Raw genomic sequence first — 14,581 nt, 5'->3', positions numbered from 1 at the left:
CTACTGGTTTAAATTTTATTAATATTTAACCATTAGTAGCAAAATTTAACAATTAGTTATTTTAACTATAAATCAAAAAACTGGTCCTGGGTTGAAGCAATTGCTTGTCTTACTAAACGACGGGAAGCTACGGAACCCTGCACTGCGCGTAGCACGACATTGGGTTACTGATTTTTTTCATATAAATCTAATAGACTCGAAGCAAAGACATTGCAAAATAGGCATTTTATTAAATATCACGTGAGATTAGGGGGGTGGGGGAGGGGGTCAGGCAAAATCTCACCAAATCTCACCAAGGGGGGTGGGGGGGTTGAAAAATGGCCAAAATTGTCTCACGTAATTTATGGACGCCCCCTTATATTGAGTTGAAATCTCGCGTGACGTCACATTTGAGTAAAACTTCTACTCAAGCGTGGCGTATCGCGCCATTTCAACTCGATGTAGCACTGTTATTATTTAATTATGAAAGAAAATAAAAATATGAGTCTAATATTTTCTAATTATCTGTCTGACGGACAAATAATTGAAATTTTGTCATCTAGCCTAGTTGTCGTCAGGAAGTTGGTCTAACTAATTCAGCTTGCAAGATTCCACCCGAACAAACATTTATGTAATTACCTACATACATCATAAATTGCAAGCTAAATAAAAGCTTGTAATAAAGTCGGGTTTGTTCAAATTTCGAGAACGACTGAACCGACAAAAGCATTAGAAAATTTACGAAAAATAAAATAAAATTTTATCCCGTACAAAATGTTCATGGATTTTGTTATTTTTATTAAATACCTTTACGCCTGAGTTAAATGACACCGACATCAAGGTTCATCAATTTAAGTTTAAAATAATAGGCAGTAATGTATGAAGAAAGAGCTTCTATTCTGTATCTACCTATGCCCGTGTATTTTTGATCGGTGTCAAATCGGAGTTTTTGGTGCGGGGTACGCGGGTGTTGCTCGCGGCGTGAAGGTCAAACGCCCAAGGTCATTGAGGACTCTAATCGCCTTAAAATCGAAACTATTCACTATTAGATGCGAAATGAATAAAATTCCTAGATTCGAAAAGAGACTGATTTATTCAAGATACTGCAAAACTTGATTGTAACGTTTATTTAACCTGTAAGTAAATATCACAATTAGGACAATTAGTACAGAGAATAAGTAAAATTAACTTCAGCTTAATCCGAACCAAATTTTTTATTTTTTATTTGTGTTGAGCGGCTATTCTAGTTCAATAAAGTCCTAGTATCACTGCGACCGTTATCGATCTATTGTGATCGCCGCTGTTTTCCTTACAGTTCGCCTCCGAGTCCTGCATCCATTAGGAAGTGCAGTATCTTTTGGGGGGCGATATGTTTTACATCTTGTGGGCTTAGGATGTGTTTGCCCAGGTGTAAGCTCCGCTTGCGCATCAGAGGTCCGCAGTCCGTGAGAATGTGTAGTGGCGTTTCATCTGCCTCTTGGCACATCCTGCACGTTCTTGTTTCGGACAGTCCCATAGTGGACAAGTGCTTGTTTAAGCTGCAGTGTCCAGTGAGGGCTCGAACTAAGAATCCGAACCAAAAGTTTTTTTAATAACTTTTTGCTGCCTAAAGAAAATCTTAAAGCTTCTTGCTACTGTACACATTCTTACAAAACGATACAAGATAATAAAACCTATCAGTCAATTACCGTCGCGTAACTTACCCACGATAAGTTAATGCAGACTCTACCTGCCTCCGAGTTCACGGCACGAGACAAAGTTATGCTTGCGCAGTGCAAAGTCAAGGCCGCAGCATTCCGATATGCGACAAATCTCTATCTCTAGCGGCTTTTTAGCTAACAAAGAAAACATGCATAATTTTGAGTAACAAGTATCGGGTAAAATAGTTTGTAAACTAACAATTTTCATCGATTAAGTTCTAGTCCAGTCAAAATTAAAATTAAACTCTCAAAAGCATATAAAATGCCAAAGATTGCATTGTTTTTTTAGCAAAGCAAGGCAGGTATTTTTCCAGTCTAGGGTGGTAATACCTGCCCGTATGTAGTCAAGCAAGTCAAGGATAAAGGAACAGGGGTGGTTGTAAACAAGCTTCATAAATCTTTACAACTGTTACCCTACTTGACTCTACCCCTTACTCACTCACGCCATGAAGAGGCCCGGTCTAAACAAACAAAAGAGTTGCAATAGTGATGCACGTGCAAGTTTCCGGGAAGCGTCATCGTGAAAGTCAAGGTCGTTGCGCGCGCACGCCCGCACTACGGTCGATAGCGCGCGCTCGCTCGCTCGCCGCGTGCCCGGGCTAATAGCGCGCTAAAGTCTGGGATTAAAGTTCGCGCTAGAAGTTGTAGCTGTGTAAAGAATGCAGGCTGTTTCTGTGAATACCACAACAATGAATCTAACTATGTACTATTAAAATTGCTATGTTTGATTTAGTAAGGCGAAACAAAACTTTATTTTATTTCTAAAGTTTCAGGAAAACAATCGTTTTGATTCGACCCGTAGACAAAATAAAACGAAGACACTTATCTACCTTCTTTCAATTTAATAATGTACAGTTAACCTACTTGTCACAAGAGTGCTTATCTGCGCTTGCGCTACGAGAGCGCACGCTTGCCCGCGCGTATAGCGCAATAGCGCGTGCTAAAGTTTCGGCTAAAAGTTTTATAACGGTAGCTTCTTTGACGAAGAGTGTGTAGTAGTTTAAATTGTCAATACTTGCATGATCTACATAATGTAGAGTTATTTTAGTGTAAAATTAATTCATAAAAGCTCACTCGTTAGCTTGCTCACGTGCCTGTGTCGCAAAGGCCCATTTCAGTAAGTAAAATATCAATTATAAAATTTTTACATCATTTTCAGCATCATCATCATTTCAGCCATAGAACGTCCACTGCTGAACATAGGCCTCCCCCGATGCTTACCATGTTGATCGATTGGTAGCATTGGTACATCATTTTACAGATACCTAATTTTAAACAAAATTTAAAGAAAAGAAAACTTACTTTAATACAAACAAGCCAAAAGAAAGCAAGAATTACTTCGAACAAAGCAAGGCTATATTTTACAATTTACTCGCAGCAAAAGCTTAGCCTTTCGTAAATAATACCAAACCAGAAATCCCAATTAGGCGGCGCAGTATCGTAAACGGAACGGAAGAGGCGGGCAGGCGAAGGAAATGCCCTGCAACGCCTGAATTATTCATTGATAATTGGGCGGAGGCATTTGCCCGCTTGTCCAATTGTCATTAATTAATACAACATGACACTAAGCTTTCGCTTAACCGAATATAATTATGTAGAGAGCAGATATTTTCATTATTAGTTTCGCTTGCTAGAAGCAATAAGGAAGTATTTTCTAAAATCATTATGTTTTCAAAATAATAAGAATCCTGGGAAACCCGAACCCGTAAAAAATATTATAGCGACGATCCTCAGTCTCTCCGTAATGCTGTAAGATTTTGGGGATTCAGGGATCATTTAGAAAAACTCGGTACAAAGGATCTATGGGTGTGTTGGAGTGTTTAATAAGAAAATGAAACCGAACTGAAAGTGGGTTGAAATACCGCCCCATCTTGTGGCGATAATTGATTAAAAAAAAACTTAAATTATCTGCCTTTTTAATGAGATTTTTTTTATTTCTGCCTACCTACATTCATACAATTTTAAATAAATTATCCAGCTAGTATAATACGCACACACAATAAAAATTGTGCTGTGCAGCCGATGCAATGGGTCTACGATTGTTAAGGCTAAAGTCATGTACTAAAAGTCCATTTAAAATGTAATGTACACGCAGCCTAAGATTCCAATACCCAGCGCGGATTCAATATCCAGTATTTTTCATGCAAAGCACTAGAATAATGTATTATTCTTTGTAAGTCTGCACTAGACCAGGCTTGGAAGCAGGCTGCTGTTCCCTTAGTAATCACACGGTATTGGAAATAAGGGCTTTGAAAATTCTTCGTTATTTTTCATCTTCGTTATTACTTATTTTTTACTATCATACATCTGAAGAATTTGTTTGTTTGGCTGCTTGAATGTGCTAATCTTAAAAACTACTGGTTCGAATTGGAAAATCGTTCGTCGTCGTCGTCATCGTCGTTCACACGACCGTCCAGTTTTGCGGGATCCTGAATTACTGAATCCCGCAAAACTGGATTGTCGTGGGGCTCGTTTCCACTAAATTATTTCAGGGCCATCGGCGCTACATAAAAAGCGTTACGTTTTGAATTCCTTCGCCCTCTTGATAAACAGAATCAAAAAAATATCAAAACCCTCGACTGGAGCACCCGCGGATTGTCGGGTCAAGAGTCGGCTGTTTAATGAATAATTCAACGACACAGCTCTCTGGCGTTTTTCATAAACACCGATTCTGCTGTTTTCAAGGTACCTACACTATTTTTAACTGGACGGAAATAGATTGAAATAAAAAGTTTAATTTACTACCATGTCTGTCTATATCCGACGACACTGTTTAAAAGGTTATTAGTTTGGTAGTTTCGTAATTATTTTGATAATTTAAATAATCTACGTCATACTACTGATACTACGGCATATTTACGAAGAAATCATTAATTTGGCTAACTAATGCCATTGTTATGGTCAAATTATAATCATCAGTCTGAGAGTGATCTATTCTTTCTGTGAGGAGAGAAGGTGAGAGAGAGACTAAAGAGCGACAGAGTAAGAAAATCAAAAAAGTAAAAACTTTTTAAAGAGTTGTGTTTGATAATGGTGTGATATACTCTTTGTAAAGAAGTATGTGACACACAACTGACAAATGACTTTCAGTCAAAGAACAGTCATCCCTTGGTCATCCCAGTCGTGCAATAGCATCCAAACACCCAAACTCATCATCATCACCATACATCCATCTAAAACCACCAGCACTATGACCATAGCCACATTTCGAAATAGCGACCAAAGTGGAACGAATAAAAACCAGTCCCAAAAAAACTGCAAATTCAACTTTGCTTTTACAATAACTTTCAAGAAAGACAAGAAGAAGTAGCAAAAAGAACAAAGATAAAAGGAAAAAATCAGTGCAATGGAAATTTGAATACAAAACTCAGGTAAGAAATATGCTAAGTAAATTATGCAACTACTACAACAACTAAATTATGTGTATGAGACCATATCGTACCTCGTAAACTTTCAATGTATAGTAGAGGTAGAGGTCATGGATAGATTCCCTGGTGGGACACATAATCATGACCTGAGACTCTTGAGTGAAAAGGGGCGAAAATCTTGAACTGTTAAAATCGATATTGCTTTAACATAACAGGTACTTTAGGATAAATGTAGCCTTAGTGGCTCCTTTTACCAAAATAATATTTTGGAGTAACAGGACAGGTAACAGTTGAGTATTTACCCAACCGATTTAACATCATCCTCGTTGCAGCTCTGGTCAACGTTGTGGCTTTAAATTAGTTAATTTTCTTTAGGATGGCCTTCGCACAAAATCATAAATTGAAACTAGCAGCAGAATGAGTTAACGTCTCTTTTGTGTTTCATTGCTTTTATTTGAATTCTCTCTGACATAGTTGCAGTTGTATGAGCACAAATTATGCAAATGAAAACTCAATAATACCAATTTTTCTTGTCTATGCGACACACTGACTGTTATATTATTAACTGCTCAACATAACATAAATTATTTGATTTCTTGTTGAGCTCTATCTATCAACAACATTGCTTATCATCTCAATACTTACTTTGTTATTTCCAAAAGATATGCCTACTTGGGCTCATTTCTTATTAATATTCACTGAAAAATTCATCTTCATTTCAGCATTTGCTCTCGTTGGCAACTTGTCTGGAGGTTTCTTGAAACAATAAAAAGTTTGTACATTCTAGAGGAGTTTACATCAGTTATACCGAAACTATCAAGAAAATAGTGCAATCTGATACTTCTCATTTTAAAATAGGCCTTAATTGAATAATATTTATCTTAATTAAAATATTACATAAATTATTTGTTTATTTACTGTTTTATGTCCCCTAAGCCCGAAAATTAGTTCTTCATTACTTCAGCCCATAAAATTATTACTTTGCTAATTGCTATTATAGCTACCTAACTTAAGATTTTAGAACGTTTAACTTGAAATACTCAAACCGATATTTTCACTAGTTCACGTAATGTCTTATTAGAGCTAAGGCAGAAAAGGCAAATCCAAAAAATAAAACAACGCCTAGTGTATAATTTAATTAAAACTACTTCAGGAATCGAACAAAAACCCGTCACGGATGGGATGCTGTTTAATGTTAATATGAAATACAAAGCATTGTTAGAAAAGATACCCTACCCCGATGATGAAGACGTGGAAATAAGCTGTACGTCACAAACAAACTTTAAAGTTACATGAATTTATTTGGTTCCACATTTACAAGACTAAATACGGCTAGTGGATGGATAAACCTATCTTTTAGTGAACAACGTTTTTGTGTACAATTTTTAGACGGAGCGAAGACACACGGTGCATTTAATAAACGTATTTTTGTAGCCATTTTGAGTTTCGATTTCCGCACTCGTTTCATAGTCCTTGCAGCACATTTATTGGAATTTCACGATACTCTTCACCAATTATGTCTTGTAAAGTGATTTCTAAATTACCGTTGTGAGATGGTACCGTTTGTTGCGACTTTTGGATAGGTCCGGTCAGATGCAGAATGTTTGCGACATGATGATGGAAGCAATGAATGCCCGGCACAGGTGCAGCTCAGCAGAAGTGCATATCTGTGAAGTTCTTCTTGTCCTTGTAGATGGAGCCCCACGCTCCATAGTCCTTCTTCTGCTCTTGTTTCTTGGCCGGCTGCTGGCTGGTTTGAGCCGCCGTTTTGCTGGAAGTTTAGAAAAGTTGCTATTATTATTATGCTTTGTTTAAGAAACAGAAATTACTTCTTTATATCAATTCTCTTCTTCCATGGCATGGATAAGATTACCTACGTGAGCAACGTGGGCTTCTTATCCTTGGGTGATCAAAGGACACCAAAGTGTCGCTTAGAGTGAATAGACTGTGTGTTTATCCTTATTGGACTTCATTATAAATGCACACCGTGCTAAATGGTCAGGATAATGTGAATTGGATTGCAAGAATTCTTGCACGCGCTACTACTACGCTATTACTACGACGTACGCTACTTCTTAATCCTTTTTGTTTCTTGCATCTTTAGAAATGCTTCTGAACAAATACTGTAACCGACAACTAACTAACTATACTTACTTCATCGGAGCAGTGACGTCCAGGTTCTTGCACGCGTAGTTAGCCTTAGAGGCGGTCTTGCATTCGTCACCACGGGCCATGATCGCTGATGCCGGTGCCGGGATGGATGATGAGGAGAAGAGTGCTGGAGAATCTACGGCACGTGCTGAAGGTGCGTGAGCACCGCGTGTTCCAAGCGGTTACCGGTGTTCGCCCGACGGCTACCTTTTCTGGTGCGGAGGTTCTTAGCGAGCCTGGAAAAAGAAAACAGTTGACGATCAATAAGTAGTCACGTGAAGTTCAGACTTCAGATCTCCAAGCAAGGAGTTAGTTCTACATGACGTGTTACTTAACTACCTACACATTTTACTGGGGGCCTTTACCAACTACCAGAAAAGCTAATTTAAACTGATGAGCCTTGAACTCACTGCATCCAAAGCGATTTATCTGGTTTTGCCACCATGTTTAGTACCTATCCCTTACCTCAACGTTTGAGGAATAAAATTAAATCTATATTTTACGAAGTATATTCTGGAGTATCTGGTTTTGATAATAATTCCATTTGCTGTCAGTTTAGCTCGTTTAAATTCTAACATTAATAGTTCCTAATTTAATTGAAACATTTCGTGCAAGAGCAATCGATAAGAACGGAAGAACTCCAAAGTTTCTGAACTTAAAGCCTCGTGCAGCTTGACCGAACTTAAAGCCTGCAAGCTCTCTGGGGTAGCTGCGCAGGAACTAAAAATTGAAAGCTGTAAAAAGCTGCGATAGTTCTCGTCAAATTACAGGCAAGTTTAAATAAGTCGTGATATGCATTTATAAAACTTTCGAGCTAGCTCACTGATATTTAAAATTTAAAATAGGTGCTTGTGAACAAAACCTAGCAGGTTATACAATACCCTAGAATGATACTTGTTCTGTGCTTTTTTATTTCAGATATTTTCAGATCACTCTTTACTTGAGCTGAGTATTTTTTTCGATAGACTTTTTCATTTCGTTTTAAGGATCGTATTTACATTTTCAGCAATTTTTTCTTCAATTTTCCGATTCCATTTCCATTTGCTCGATAAATGTATTACGAGTGAGTGACTGAATTATCATAAATAGATCGTATAAGTGAGTAGGTATAGCTATACTGACATGCAAGTAATATATTTCAATATGATTAAAACATGTATTCCAACAAACGAGTAAACAGCTTTATACCTGACTTTTGCGCATCGTAATTTAATCAATATCCTGGAAACTGGCTTGCATATTGAATAACTTACAATATACTGGAAATACTGGATGATGCAATGATTGTTGTTGTGTCATCACAAAGGACCTTTTGTCTCATTTGCCTGTTTGAAGGACATTTCAAAATATCTACCGCCAGAAGTAAAGGTAATTCTTTACATTTATGACTTTTTTATAAACAAACGAAGGAAAGCAGCTCTGATTAATTTTGACAACCAATCTAAAGTTCTGGCTAAAAGAAAACGATGATGTGCGAATGGGAAGCTAAATAAATTGAACCTGCACGTTAAAATCTCATCTATCAACGAACTACTGGCCCCATAAACAAAGGTAAGAACTTTAATATTATGATTTGAGTCTCACATTAAGTTATTACTCTTTGGAAAGTTGATCTAAATATCCTAACTAATAATATGTATGATAAAATAGATGTTACGCAGGCATCGCTCGCCTCACGGGGTCAATGAACTTTTACACGTAGAGGCAGCGTAAAAATTTTCATCATGATCAGCTTTCGAGGTTTTAAAAAATTTTCCATGGACTTAATTTTGCAAGATATATTATCCAATAATGGGGATTATGAATGTAAACTACTTCGCAAATGTTCGTTTGAAGGAAACTTGGAACCTCGTGTTTGACCCACTGATTTATTCATAAATCGGTAGATAAATCCTAATCAAATTTGAAAACAACTAAGAGCTTTGTATCACAGTGTGATTAGTAGTGATGTTCACATTTGAAGTACCTACTTTCATAACTAAATAATTATAATCAGACTTTTTTTTATCGTTGCTTATTGTCAGTCAGTCATTCGATGAGCCCTACTGGATTTCACGCGATTTCAATAAGTAGAACTTAGTCAATAACTTCCTCTTCTTAATTACTTTGTTGTCTCTTCTACAATGTTAAATTAATTTATTTCCTGTCTATTCTACAAATGAAACTCATTCGACATTGATTGTCGATCGGCTCCATAATCGCGGCGATCACACACCGGGCGCGTGCGCGTGCGCCGGTCCGATTTACATACGGGCGTAGTAAACACCAACCGGTCTAACCACTAGCACTGCTTCTAAGATTCCCGATTTGAGAATACTGACTTTTTAAAACGATAGAATTATAACCCTAGACTCAAGTTTATAGACTAGGTAACTATATCTAAATGTATCAGCAACAGCATATGAAATGCAGTACGGGTTTTGTGACTCGATTCTCAAACTACCCTCTGAAATTGGACTTTTTAGAACAGCCTGTACGATGAAACAATGAGCTACGTTTTTCGTTTTTAATTTCGAGTTAAATTAGTTTTAGTTGTACATGCCTACCTTTTACAAAATAATTAGTTAACTGCGTTTACTTACATAATATTCTTCTTCTTGTCGTGTCGACAACAAACCTATTACATACAGTGTCAGCCCAAAATTCCGCTACAAGAGTGGCGTTGTCAGTAGCATTCATTAAATCTTCCTGCAGTTAATTGGGCACGCAGGATACGACATAATATTTAGTTTACTTTCATTAATATGTTCAATAATTAATTAGGTGACTGAATAAACTTATCGAATGGTTACAGTAACACAATCTGGCTGTATTATTGTCAGTTTTCTCACCTAGAACATAGAAGCTAAACAATTCAAATTGGCACTATCGAGACAGTTTTCATTTTTAACATTTTCGAAGTTAAAATTATTTTAGTAAGATAGAAATAAATGTCTATTTTAACTTTATACTTAGTTTAGTCTCTAATATACTTCTAAAACAGGTTTTATTTCTTTATCTTTTAATTGATGGGTTTGTTTATTTCGTTGCAAATCGTCAGTTTCTGTAAAAACCGAGACCTTAAAGACTTCTAAATACGGTAATTTTATCGCAGATTTATTATAATAAGGTCACATCAAGCTAGGCATAACATATAACGAACTAAAAAGGTATACCTGTCTGTAATATATGAAACTAAAATAAGATATTTATAAAAGTGTGTTTCCTAAAACTAATTAATATTAAAAAGAGTAAATATTTGATTGTTTGTTTGTTTCTTTGGAGGAAATAGCCTCTGAAGTTACTGGACCGATTTGAAAAACTCTTTCACTATTAAAATAAAATAAAAATCAGCTGAATATAGGTTATAAAATATTTTTTATAAAAGAGTAAAAATTTAGTGTTTAATAAATAAATTTGGTCATTTTTCCTCTGCCATTTTCCACAGTTTTTCCTAATAACAACAAATTATCTCAATGATTCATATAGGAAATGACTAGCAAAAATCAAAAGATAACGGGCTTTTTTACTATCGGTAATACACCAAACGTTTTAAAATTCAAATTAGGCTTAAATAACTTCAGAGCAAGCAAAATGTTACAACTTTCACTTTATTTTTCCTTTTAACAGTTTTAAAATTTAATTAATTTATATAGAACAACTAGAGTTTTACGATTCGAGTTAACCAAAAACAGAAATAATAGAGTGGTAGAGATTTGATCCAAATAGGACTGCACGATGAACAAACTCCCAAGATGCTCAATCCTTAAAATTAAGGAAAAAAAAGTTAGTAATTAGTACTGTAAGGCTTACCTTGGCAGAAATTTGTCGGTGATCGCGAACTTTCTCTTCGATTTTGTCATTGACACATACAATTTTTTGATAAAAAATAAAAACGACACTCCGAAAGAAATTTACTAAACGGCCAATTGGATGAAGGAACCACGTCCGACTGTAGCCGGTTTCTGTACACCAGTATTTATGTAGTTTAAGCTTAACGTGAGCTTCTGAATTCACCACCGATTATCAACTTTATGTCTACACCTTAAAGACCACCAAATCCCGTTTCTTGACACTGATTTCGTGACGTGGATCACGCTGTATTTACATGAAGAACTTGATCACATTATCAATTCTATTGGATACATTGTCGTTGGACTATTCGAATGGATTTTCCCAAGTAAACGGTATTTTTATTGATTTGCGTCAATTTTTTTAAAATAACAACCTTCCTGTTTAACTACTTCTAAAGTCTGAAACAAGAAATTATGAAGTCTGTTTAAATAGGTGACTGTACATGTTCTTAATCAGCTTCATTAACTCTTCTTGAAGTTAAAGTAACTAAATACAAAACATTATAGCCTCGGGAACTGAAAAACAACTGAACTAAAAACGTGAGGTGCACCTGTGATCAAAATTATTATAGACCTTCGTTGAAAAGAAATTGAGCTCATTTTAATGTTATCATTTGGCTTGACTACGTGATCCTAAACACGTGGTGTTTACACCAATGATGGATATTTTGCATAATTATACCTAGGTACTATCGGGGACTCGGACGCCTTGACACCTTAAGGGCCTAAATTGTTTGCACACACACGCTCGATTAAGCTACGCCCCCGTTCATTCATGTTTCGGGTCTAAGCGGCGTCGGCGCACCAGTGTAGATGTTTGCCCTAGCAAACCAAGCTCTATGCTAAAGCGTTTAGAATTGAGTATTGCTTATTACCCGCATCCGTAGCGCTCGTTTGGCAACGTCGCATTTTAGTCAATTTGAAACCCAATAAAGAATCGCTACAAAATATTATATGGGGCTTCGTGTAAAATTTGAACTAGCGATTGCCCGCTCGGGTCACAAAATTGGTATCGCTCATTCTAACTGTGCAATTTCCCGAGAAAAAGGTAGCCCTTTCTATAATTATTGTTGATATTAAGAGTGTAAATCTCATTCATTATATTAGTTTAGCTAGTTAAGGCGAGAAATACAAAATCATACAGTTACTTTCGAATTTTACTTATTTAATAGGTATTTAATTTATTTGGAACTTATAATTTATAAACAATATGTTATTGAATTAATTAGTAAAGAGTTAAGGAATGTTAGTGGCTTAAAAACAATTATTGTAAGATCTGGCTACATAATAACTTTCTTAAATCCTTGAATGTAAATAAAAACCTATAATAGGTTTCTATTTATTTTTAATACATTAGTCACTTTTGTTTTCCGTTTTAAAGAAACACTGATCTACGTTATTACAATTTAATACAAATATTGCACTATGTAGCAATGATCCAGGTAATTGGTTATCGTAAATATTATAATATTAAGTTAGTTTTATTTCAAATTCAATTTTTTATTGCACATTAAGTGTCTTTACACAAGGTCTTAAATCAATAACAATTAAACTTCAAACTAAATAATACTTAAACAGTTAACAATGCTGCAATGTATAGATAAGTGTGTAAGTAAATATGTATAAGAATTAAGATTTATTTTGAGAGACATGGTTCAGTAATCGCGCGGAGATCAATAAAAAGGCAATCAAACAGTCCAATTACTAGCACGGGTCAACACAAAACAAAATCAATCGGTTATTGATCACAAAACTTAACAAAAAAACAAAGCAGAGAATATGTCGACAGTTCGCCAAAGCAAAAAGCAGACAGACCTCGTATAAAAACACAATATTAAAAAAATACATATCTATTTGTTTGTAACCAAATTCTATTATTAAAATTCTAAGGCTGAGTTGCACCATCTTACTTTAACTTTGACAAACGTCAAAAATCTGTCAAACTCCATACAAAAAGCACCGGTTACCGTTATAGTTACGGTCAAAGTTAGGTGGTGCAACTCAGCCTAAAACTAAGAAAGATTGAAGAAAAAGAAACATTTCGCTTTAAACCTTAACCGTATGACAATAAAGTGCACAATGGTATTTCGTATTGCAACCTAAGCCCTGATTGTCTCTTATTGGTCGTAGTAAAAATATAGTAAAATGCGTAACCAATTAGAGACGGGGTGAGCACGTGACCGGAGCGATGCGCTTACGCTAAAATTTCTACAAAGTGGTCAGGCGGAAGAGTCCCCGATAGTACCTATGTATAACTCAACAGCACATCACATTTTTTTTATCCACACCGAGGAAGCTCTCTTGGCCTGTATCTCACCTGATGGTAAGTGACGATCAGGCTGAAGGTGGAAGCGAGCTTCACCCGGAATCCTCAACCACGGAAGAACTGGCTAACTTAGGTACCTTTAACTGCCGGAACACAACAATGCTGTTAACATTGTTGTTATGGCGACAGACTTAGGTAAGATGGTGGTAGCTAGCCAGGCGGACTTAGAACAAGCCCTACCACCAACCAAACCGAACAGAAAAATCTGCCACTGGGAATCGAGCCCGGGACCTCTGCGTCTGAAGTAGGTGGTCTTACCACTAGAGGCGGTTGACATTATACATTTTTGTTTCAAAACCGCTCTTATTACGACTGCACAAGATGCCATGTGTTCAGCTTTTTGTGCCGTCATCTTTATCTCTGGATGAGGTATTGGCTAGAGGTCTTGCCCTAGAGATTCAGCATCCATTGCTGATCTTCATCTCCTTTAAGGTTCGGCCAAACCAACGCGATCACACGCGATCAGCCGGCGAGCAGCGATGGCGATCAATGCATTTAGGTCTGGTCGCCATCGCTGCACGCCGGCTGATCGCGGTGTGATCGCGTTGGTTTGGCCGAACCCTTAAAAACATAATTAATCTCTACAAATTCTTTGAATACTTTGGCGACGGGTAAAGTTACGAATCAGTACACCCAGTATTGCATATCGATTTATTGTAAGCACTTTTTTCTTTATTTTTTTATCTTTTTAATGTATTTTCCTCTGTGTATCTGGACTTCATTTCGTGTACTGAACTCATGAATCTTTTAATCTAAGTAGGTATGTACAATTATTAAAGATTCATTAAATCTTTTATTTACTTTTATGTTTATATCATTTATACATATTTTAAAGTAACGTATAAAGTTTGTTGTCCTTCCTTTTATGATAAATCTACACACACAAAGACAGTCCTTACTTCCGCCATAAACGTAAACAGTGGCTTAAATTAGCAATTTCCGATAAATTCTTGATTAACATGGTAATTTTATTACTTACACCTGATACCCTGTTTATTTGACATCTTTCAGACTGTAGGTTCTACCAGGCATAAAACAACTCCGTTGATACATTATCAAGTTAACGTAGACCTATACCTAGGCACTTATCTGTTTTATTGTCACTCAAATGGCAGAATTAATGAAATCCGACTCAAGAAAATGACAATGCGAAAACTGCGAGAAATTCGTAAAAGGTTTGGCTCAAAATACTTGGATATTTTTAGAAGAAGAATCCTTTCTTCC

The 14,581-nt window shown here is 36.2% G+C and overlaps 2 long non-coding RNA genes across 2 annotated transcripts; one reads left to right on the top strand and one right to left on the bottom strand.

Moving 5' to 3' along the window:
* The first annotated feature begins 365 nt into the window (after positions 1-365).
* LOC135076368 (uncharacterized) lies at positions 366-5,952 on the top strand. Its single transcript, XR_010258247.1, has 2 exons — positions 366-5,050; positions 5,770-5,952. It is a non-coding gene; the product is annotated as an uncharacterized LOC135076368 (long non-coding RNA).
* A 271-nt stretch (positions 5,953-6,223) lies between these two features.
* On the bottom strand, positions 6,224-11,157 carry LOC135076365 (uncharacterized). The gene is made up of 3 exons (XR_010258244.1): positions 10,991-11,157; positions 7,202-7,434; positions 6,224-6,818 (listed from the first exon to the last, which is right to left on the bottom strand). It is a non-coding gene; the product is annotated as an uncharacterized LOC135076365 (long non-coding RNA).
* Between the last annotated feature and the right edge of the window lie 3,424 nt (positions 11,158-14,581).

This window comes from Ostrinia nubilalis, chromosome 11 (genome assembly GCF_963855985.1).
Source record: "Ostrinia nubilalis chromosome 11, ilOstNubi1.1, whole genome shotgun sequence".
Lineage (NCBI taxonomy): Eukaryota > Metazoa > Arthropoda > Insecta > Lepidoptera > Crambidae > Ostrinia > Ostrinia nubilalis.
This window is presented reverse-complemented; position numbering and strand designations above follow the sequence as displayed.